Source organism: Chlorocebus sabaeus, chromosome 17, assembly GCF_047675955.1.
Source record: "Chlorocebus sabaeus isolate Y175 chromosome 17, mChlSab1.0.hap1, whole genome shotgun sequence".
In the NCBI taxonomy this organism is placed as follows: Eukaryota; Metazoa; Chordata; class Mammalia; order Primates; family Cercopithecidae; genus Chlorocebus; species Chlorocebus sabaeus.
The window spans coordinates 7,518,565-7,528,399 of record NC_132920.1 but is presented as its reverse complement, the minus strand read 5'-3'; the positions used below and the strand labels follow the sequence as shown (position 1 = coordinate 7,528,399).

Here is a 9,835-nt window from a genome sequence, read left to right as displayed (position 1 = left end):
TTTGCTGCTTCTGAATCACAGTATTTTCCCATTTTAAAAAAGCCAATTCCACATTATATTGTCAATTCCAATATGTGCTTAACCATGTGATGAGCTGAAGCATCCCAAGTGTTCCAGGAGGATGGAAAACATTCACCCTGCACATATGGATGTGGCCATGAGCCAAAAGGAAAACACAGAGCCGGGGTGCTCAAAGGAAAGTGGAGGTTCCCTTTCGTGAGAACCATGCTTTGGTAGCAGGGGCAGTTGTTGTTATTTAAAATGATGTCCTTGGAGCTGGATAAATAATAAATGATTCTTTTGTAGTTCATAAGCATGATGATTGGGTTTTCACATGCATTTGTGAGATGTGCCTCCCTCCAATCTTGTTACCACATTGGCATATTACCCATCTGATGTGAAAATATATATTATTATTACAAATGTTGCTCTTACTCATTGCCTCTTTTTGCCTGCCACATTCTGGTCTACTCTTTCACCCTGGCACATGAACTGGTTATTCCCCCCAAATGAGCACAGTACAATGGACCATGGGACTCAAAGTGCCCTGAATAAAGGAGCTCCCCAAACAGTGTGTGCTGTCAGCATAGCACAGTCCATCCTAGAATGAGTCTCGCAATGAGGGAGCAAAACACCGTGAGAGCTGACTTGTTCCATCTGGTTACATCGTGTTCCAACGTTGGAGTTCCATTTTAGCTCCTTTTATGTTAAATGGTCATAAAATGCAACAAAAACGTCTCCTCTGAGACAGTCTTTTTGAAAAACACAAAAGAAACCGTGGATTTACAACCTGATAATTCAATTTCTCTAGGCATGAAATCAATGTTATCACCTTTGCTGAAATGGAAGCTCATTTATTTTCTACCTTGATTTTAATATCTCTAGGATGAAATCCGAGCATTTACTGTGTCTCCAAGACCACCTTTCACATTGGAAAAATCTTTTATCAAACTAAAAATGTTTGAAGGTTTGTCTCCCCGCAGGTGAAATTCAGCGGTCTTTCTGTTGCGTTTTGTTTGGGTCACATGCACGTTTTTGGGGCAGCAACGATGAAAGCACTGAGCTGAGGGAGATGGGAAGGCAGCATGCTCCAGAGGGCCCAAGCTCCTGAGGCTTTGCACTCACTTGCCTGCTCTTAAATGATGCCCAAAGACTAGCTGATTTCTCAGTATTCCAAAAATTGCCAACGATCGTATTTTTTTAAAGAGATGAGGTCTCATAGTGTTGCCCTAAGCTGGTCTCGAATTCCTGGCCTCAAGCCATCCTCCTGCCTCAGTCTCCTGAGTAGCTGGGATTACAGGCACAAGCCACCATGCCCAGATTACATTCATGTTTGATTTAACGACTGTTTTATCAGCCACATTTGTTACACCTCTCTTGGTGGGACAGCAGACTCTCCTGGAGATTTCTTGAAAATGTGTTTTTAAAGTAGGTGATCCTGCTTCAAAGGATGCTTGACTGGCAGATGAGGAATTGAGGTACCACCTTCAGTCACCTCACAGTCAATGGGTACCCCAGGAGCCCCCATGATCCGGGATTCCCTGGTGACTGTTTTGTTCTGTGGATCCCTCCAATTAGAGCTATAAGGGGTTGTGCTCTCTCCTTGGGAGATTCACCCGGAGACTGGCTACGCTGTGTTGGTCCACCTGTCACAACTCCAGGATGTCTGGAGATTGGAGGAAATGATTGTAATTAACTTGGCTAAAGCCCATTGTCTCTAACAAATGCTTTTATCAGTACTTATGGAAATCCCATAGTTCTAATAACCCAGGAACTGCCATTTGGGATCAACAGACGGACTGAATAGAAAAGTGCCTCAAACAGACTTATTAAATGCCTGGTGCCTAAGCTTCCTCATCTGTAAAATAAATAGGAGAGTAATAGCACCTCCCTTACAAGTTAACACATGCAAAGCACTCCAAACAGAGCCTGACATGGTCATCACTCAATCAGCGTTGACTATTGTTGTGGGCATATTATCATGAATATTGCCATTGAGAATCTACTTCAAATCCACTCATTCTTTCCTTGGTCTAAGAGTCTCATGGTGCCGCGAGAGCCCAGCACATTCTCTTTGGCATCCCTTGGATGTCTTTTTCTAAACAGTCTGAGAAATTCACAAATCAGTGTACAAAACTAGCGTCTTTCACGGTTAAATATTGATACAGTGACTCATCATTTTTAATGATGCCATTGAAGATTACCTAATGACATAGAATTGTGTTCATAGTACAAATAGTAAGTTTAATAGTGGACAAAAATGGTATGTAGACCATCCAAAAATGTATAAAGTCTATACATGTACATATCATTTTAAAAACTTTATTTTTTATTTTTTCCAAGAAGGAGTCTTGCTCCATCGCCCAGGCTGGAGCGCAGTGGCACGATCTCGGCTCACTGCAACATACACCTCCCGGGTTCAAGCAATTCTCCTGCCTCAGCCTCCCGAGTAGCTGGGATTGCAGGCATGTGCCACCACACTGGTTAATTTTTCTATTTTTAGTAGGGATGGGGTTTCACCATGTTGGCCAGGCTGGTCTTGAACTCCTGATATTGTGATCCACCCGCCTCAGCCTCCCAAAGTGCTGGGATTACAGGCGTGAGCCATGACGCCCGGCCAAAACTTTCTTTTTTCTTTAAAAGCCTGGAATAACAATAGTCCTTCGTTTCTCACCTGGGCTAATGCAATAACCTCCTGGTCTTCTCTGCTTCCTCTTCAGCCTTCCCATAATCAGTGCTGCACTCAGAAGCCAAATGATTTAAAGATTCAAATTAGATCCCAACTCAAGACTATAGCCTGAAAGGTCATGGTCAGCCTATAAGGTGTGGCCTTCACCTCGATGCTCTGCCACATGGGACTTTGCTCCTACCTTAGGGGGTCTCTGCCTACAATGTTTTTCCCCACCCCTCCACAGCTCCTAGCTGGCAGCCCCTTAGCCATCAGGCCTCAGCTCTAACATCCCCTTCTCAGGGAGGCCTGCAAACTTCCTGATCACCAGCCATCACCCAGTCACGCACTGCCACAGCATGCTACTTGAATTCTCTGCACAGACTGGCACGATCATCTGAAAGTTCTTTGTGCGTCTGTTCCTTGCTGCCCCTCTGCACTGAGTCCTGTGAGAGCAGAGATCTCCTTTGTCCTGTTCATTGTTGAAGTCCCTAATAGTGCCTGGAACAATGCATGTGACACCGCAGGCCCATGTGTACCTGCTGAGTGAGTGGGCAAATGATAGCGACCAAAGGTAAACAGTGGGGGATTCTGAGCAGGAGAATGAGACTGCAGATGACTTTTTTTCTTGTCTCTATTTCTCAAATTTTCCACAAGACGTATACAGCGTGTTTGTGTCATTGAAAATTTTTTGGCTTAGGCAATAAAAAGGAGGTTGTTCGCACAAATAATTGACCATGTGGCATAATAAAACCTGTGCAAGAATGAAATCTTGAGGAATCATAGAGACAGGGCTCAGCCACGTGCTAAGTTCCCTGGCCTGGTATCTGTGTAACCTGTCACATTCTCAACCTCCCTGGGGCACACACAAGGCTTTCTGGCCCTTTTGTATCATTCCAGGGTTCTGAACATCACCAGGGACACTGCATGCTTTGGCAGTCAATCATTTATACATAGACTTATTATTTTTCCAAGTTTATTGAGGTGTGATCGACAAAAGCTGTATGTATTTAAGGTGTATAATGTGACGTTTCGGGACACAAATACATTGTGAAATGAGTGCCGCAATCCAGCTAATTAACGTATCCATCAACTCACATAGTTCCCCTTTGTGTGTGTGTGTGTGTGTCTGTGTGCGTGTGTTGGTAATACTCAAGATCTACTCTTTCAGCAAATTTGAAGTATATAATACATTATTATTAACTATAGTCACCATGTTATACTTCGAATCGCCAGAATTTATTCATCTTATAACTGAAACTTTGTACTCTTTAACCGACATCTCCCACCCCCCTGCCCCCTCCCAGCCCCTGGTAACCACCCTTCTACTGTCCGTTTCTAGGAGTTTGACTTTTTTAGATTCCATATATGAATGAGATCACGCAGTATTTGTCTTCCTTGTGTCTGGCTTACTTCATTTAGCATAATTTTCTTCAGGTTCATCCATGTTGTTGCAAACAGAAAGATTTCTTTCCTTTTAAAGGTTGAATAATATTCCAGTGTGTATGTATACCCCATTTTCTTTATCCATTCATGGACTAACAGGCACTTAGGTTGTGTCCACGTCTGAGCTATTGTGAATAATGCTGCAATGAACGGGGGAGTGCAGATGTCTCTTTCACTTATTGATTTCATTTCCATATATATACTGATGTATATGCCCAGTAGTGGGATGGCTCGATCATATGGCAGTTATTTTTTAAATGATTTTAATAACCTCCATACTGGTTTTATTTTTATTTTATTTTACTTTAAGTTCTGGGATACATGTGCAGAACGTGCAGGTTTGTTACACAGGTATACATGTGCCATGGTGGTTTGCTGCACCTATCAACCTGTCATCTAGGTTTTAAGCCCCACAAGCATTAGGTATTTGTCCTAATGCTCTCCCTCCCCTTGCCCCCCACCCCCCAACAGGTCCTGGTATGTGATGTTCCCCTCCCTGTGTCCATGTGCTCTCATTGTTCAACTCCCACTTATGAGTGAGAACGTGCGGTGTTTGGTTTTCTGTTCCTGTGTGTTTGCTGAGGATGATGGTTTCCAGCTTCATCCATGTCCCTGCAAAAGACATGAACTCATCATTCTTTTTTATGGCTGCATAGTATTCCATGGTGCATATGTGCCACATTTTCTTTATCCAGTCTATCATTGATGGACATTTGGGTTGATTCCAAGTCTTTGCTATTGTGAATAGTTCTGCAGTAAACATATGTGTGCATGTGTCTTTATAGTAGAATGATTTATAATCCTTTGGGTATATGCCAGTAATGGGATTGCTGGGTCAAATGGTATCTCTGGTTCTGGGTCCTTGAGGAATCCCCACACTGTCTTCCACAATGGTTGAACTAATTTACACTCTCACCAACAGTGTAAAAGTGTTCCTATTTCTCCACAGCCTCACCAGCATCTGTTGTTTCCAGACTTTTTAATGATCGCCATTCTAACTGGTATGAGATGATATCTCATCGTGGTTTTGATTTGCATTTCTCTAATGACTAGTGATGATGAGATTTTTTTCATATGTTTGTTGGTCACATAAATGTCTTCTTTTGAGAAGTGTCTGTTTATATCCTTTGCCCACTTTTTGATAGGGTTGTTTGATTTTTCTTGTAAATTTGTTTAAGTTTCTTGTAGATTCTGGATATTAGACCTTTGTCAGATGGATAGACTGCAAAATTTTTCTCCCATTCTGTAGGTTGCCTGTTAACTCTGATAATAGTTTATTTTGCTGAGCAGAAGCTCTTTAGTTTAATTAGATCCCATTTGTCAATTTTGGCTTTTGTTGCAATTGCTTTTGGTGTTTTAGTCATGAAGTCTTTGCCCATGCCTATGTCCTGAATGGTATTGCCTAGGTTTTCTTCTAAGGTTTTTATTGTTTTAGGTTTTATGTTTAAGTCTTTAATACATCTTGAGTTCATTTTTTTGTAAGGTGTAAGGAAGGGATCCAGTTTCTGTTTTCTGCATATGGCTAGCTAGTTTTCCCAGCACCATTTATTAAATAGAGAATCTTTTCCCCATTGCTTGTTTTTATCAGGTTTGTCGAAGATCAGATGGTTGTAGATGTGTGGTGTTATTTCTGAGTCCTCTGTTCTGTTCCATTAGTCAAGGAGAACTACAAACCACTGCTCAAGGAAATAAGAGAGAACACAAACAAATGGAAAAAAAAATCCATGCTCATGGATAGGAAGAATCAATATCGTGAAAATGGCCATACTGCCCAAAGTAATTTATAGATTCAGTGCTATTCCCATCAAGCTACCATTGGCTTTCTTCACAGAACTAGAAAAGACTACTTTAAATTTCATATGAAACCAAAAAAGAGCCCATGTAGCCAAGACAATCCTAAGCAAAAATAAAAAAGCTGGAGGCATCACGCTCCCTGACTTCAAACTATACTACAAGGCTACAGTAGCCAAAACAGCATTGTACTGGTACTATACCGATTTTCATAATGGCTGTGCCAATTTACATTGCCGCCAACAGTGTATAAGGATTCCTTTTTCTCTGCATCCTCACCAACACTAACTATAGTTTGTCTTTTTGATAATAGCCATTCTAACAGATGTGAGGTGATATCTCATTGTGGTTTTGATGTGCATTTCCGGATGATTAGTGATGTTGAGTACCTTTTCATATACCTGTTGGCCATTTCTATATCTTCTTTGGAGAAATGTTTATTCAGGTTCTTTGCCCATTTTTAAACTGAGTTGTTTATGGGTGTTGTTTTTTTCTTTTTGCCACTAAGTTGTATGAGTTCTTTATACACATTATCAAATACATGGTTTTCAAATATTTTCTCCCTTCCCATATGTTGACTTTCCATTTTATTAATTGTATCTTTGCAGTGCAGAAATTTTTTGATTTAATGTAGTCCACCTATTTATTTTTACTTTTGTTACCTGTGCTTTTGGTGTCATATCCTAAAAAATCACAGTCAGTACCAATGTCAAGGAGCTTTTTCCTTCTGTTTTCTCCTTGGAGTTTTATAGTTTTAGTTCTTACATGTAAGTCTTTAATCTATTTTGAGTTGACGTTTGTGTGTGGTGTAAGAAAAGAGTTCGATTTTATTCTTTTGCATGCAGTTTTCCCAGCACTATTTATCAAAGAGACTGTTCCTTCCCCATTGTTTATTCTTGGCACTTTTGTTAGAGGTTAGTTGTCCATGTATGTATGAGTTTATTTCTAGGCTCTCTATTGTGTTTCATTGGTCGAGTATCTATTTTCATGCCAGTATCACACTGTTTTGATTACTTTAGCTTTATAACATAATTTGAAAACAGGAAGTGTGATGCCTCCAGATTTGTTCTTCCTGCTCAAGATTGCTTTCTTTAACTACTCAGGGTTTTTGTGGCTCCATATGAATTGTAAGATGACTTTTTCCATTTCTACGAAATATGCCATTAGAACTTCAATAGAGATTGCTGTGAGTCTGTGAATCATTTTAACAGTATAAACATTTTAATATTAAGTCTTCTAATCCATGAATATGGGGTATCTTTCCATTTATTTGCATCATCTACAATTTCTTTAATTGGTGTTTTACAGTTCTCAGCGTATAGATCTTTTACTTCCCTGGTTAAATTTACTCCTTAGTATTTTATTCTCGTTGATTCTACTATAAATGGGATCGTTTTCTTGCTTCAGCCAGCTTGCTTCATCACCCTTTATTCATACATAGGTTTAAACTGAACATCATCAAGATGTAAAGTACAGGATTCAGCACTGGGCATATGCAGTGGTGATAGCACCCCTGCCATCCTGAAGTTCAACAATATGGTGAAGGAATTCATGCATTCATTTGCACATTCACTCAACAAATATATATTAAATATCTACTGTCTGCCTGGTACCAGAGCTGGGGATACAGACATTCTAGCAAGGATCAGGATTTGTTTATAAATCATTTTTATTCAGGACAAGTACAGTACAAATAAGTGACATGGCCAGTACATAATTCCAGCTGAAATGTTCAGGAATAGTTTGAAAAAATGAATTGTATTTCAGTACTGGAGATGGTTCATGATGGTAATTTTTATTTAGTAGACTTTAGAGGAAGGTTGAAAAGTCATTTTTCTCTTCTCTACTTCTTCCCTTAAAACATGCATGTGTACTGTTTTCCATACTCAGAATGTTTTAAGGGAAGTAGAGCAGAAAGGGAAACGTCCTACTCTTAGTAGATAGAGAGTGAATAGAAACATCTGTTCCCTTCCCATGATTGTGCCCAAAACCTTATCAGAAATCCAACCTGAACTCCTAGCTCTAATATTTCAATAAATCTGCCAAAGTAGTGTATGCATTTGTGCATATATGTGTGTATACATTTACACACACACACTCATTGAAATAGTGCCTATGCACTATTCCTACTAGGGTGAGAAAATGAACTCTGAAAGTAGAGGGTAAAATATACTGTAATCCTGAGAAGCGTGTGTATTAAGTATTAAAATGAAGCCAAACAATTACAGGGGCTGAATCTATCCTGTTATACAGGGATAGTCTTAGGAACTGCAAAGACCTGTCAGAGGTCAGGTACCAAAAGGGAGCAACTGGAAAGCAATGTGCATTGGAACTGAAGCCACCTCATGAACTGCTTGATAACTTCAGGAAACCAGGAGCAAGAGGGTTTGTAAATAGAATTAGATTCTTCAAAGGGATCTCAGCCTTTTGCATTTTTCACTTTATGTGAAGAGTCAGACTCTGAAAGATGACTCTTAGTTCATGCTGTAAGACTCAGCAACTCCAAAGCTCACGTGGCATGGGGGTAAGGGAGGTAAGTGTCAGGATAACACAGGGGAGGAGAGTAAGAGACCAGATAGACTTGCTGTCTTCTGTGTCACTTCTTTTGTTGCCACCATGACTCCTACCCCTAAGAGACAAAGAGTCTTTGGGGTTATTAACCTTAGACAGAAAATTGGTCCCTTTTTCTGTAACCTCCCTCCATCAGTAATGACTGACTTACCAAAACCATCCACCTGAAGCAAACCAAAATGGCCTTCCTACCAATGTAGGACTGACGAAGGTAGTAACTATGCACAAATAGAAAGTCACTCTGATAGGCTGTGTTAGAGATGCCAACTCCCATTGCCAGTTCTGGATTTTTGTCCAGTCATCTGAGATCAGAACGTAACTGGTTTTTCCTAACACTCGTCCAAATACTAACCCAAGAGCAAAATAAGGCAGTGATGAGGACTTCACTCTTGGACACCTGCTAGGAGTAAGCCTGGCAAACGCAGGGTGCATGGTGAGTTCATGCCCCACACTACGGCAATACCCTCTCTCACGGTGGCGAGATCGTAGAAGAGGGCTTGTGTCCCTGTGTGGAATTCCAGCCATTGACTGCTAGCATGGAATGAGAGAAAGCGATCTTTGTATACTGCAGACCACAACAACAAAGGAAGGGAGACTTAGACATAGGGGACGTGTAGCCTTCACATGGCAAATGGAGATTTCAAAAGCTTCGGAGGAAAAAAATGTTATCATGACATGGTCAGAGGGTTTAAACATGAGTGCAACTGAAGACACATGGGAAGTTCTAAAAATGAAATTATCATTTCACAATCACAGCACCAATAGGGGTTCAGACTCCATTCCTGGTATTTCCTTCCATGCAAAGGAATGGCCAGAAGAGAAATTCTCTTGTCCTATCCCGCCCCCTGCACATGTTCCAGGGACAGAACCAGTTGTTGGGCCACTTTGGGAGGAGCTGAAGATTCTCAGCCTGCAGAAAGCCTGTGCACTGAGTTTCCTTCTGCCACACAGAATCGGGCCTGAGGGAGGGGCCTATACTTGCCAGTGACTGGGGGCAAGTGACTGGGGATGAACACCAGGACCCCTTATACTTAAGCTGTGTGTCCTTAAAGCCTTATCATTAGTAAAGCTGACATGGGCTCTCCTGCCTAACTCCTCTGTCCAGCCTTCAGTTGGTTCTGAATCTGGGTGGGAAACAGGGATGTCATAAATCACAGCAATTTTGAAACCAGGAATGCAAAGTGGTGTAGGCACAGTGGAAAACAGTTTGGCAGTTCCTCAAACAGTGAAACATAGAGTCACCATATAACCCAGCATTTCTACTTCTTGGTGTATACCCACGAGAAATGAAAGCATGCGTCCGCCTAACAACTTGTACACGAATGTTCAAAGCGGCACTATTTATTTACATCTTATTTC

General features: G+C 41.0%; 1 non-coding gene across 1 annotated transcript; it reads left to right on the top strand.

The window, feature by feature from the left end:
• Window positions 1-294: 294 nt before the first annotated feature.
• LOC119626883 (small nucleolar RNA U13) lies at window positions 295-398 on the top strand. Its single transcript, XR_005243074.1, has one exon. It is a non-coding gene; the product is annotated as a small nucleolar RNA U13 (small nucleolar RNA).
• Window positions 399-9,835: the final 9,437 nt, after the last annotated feature.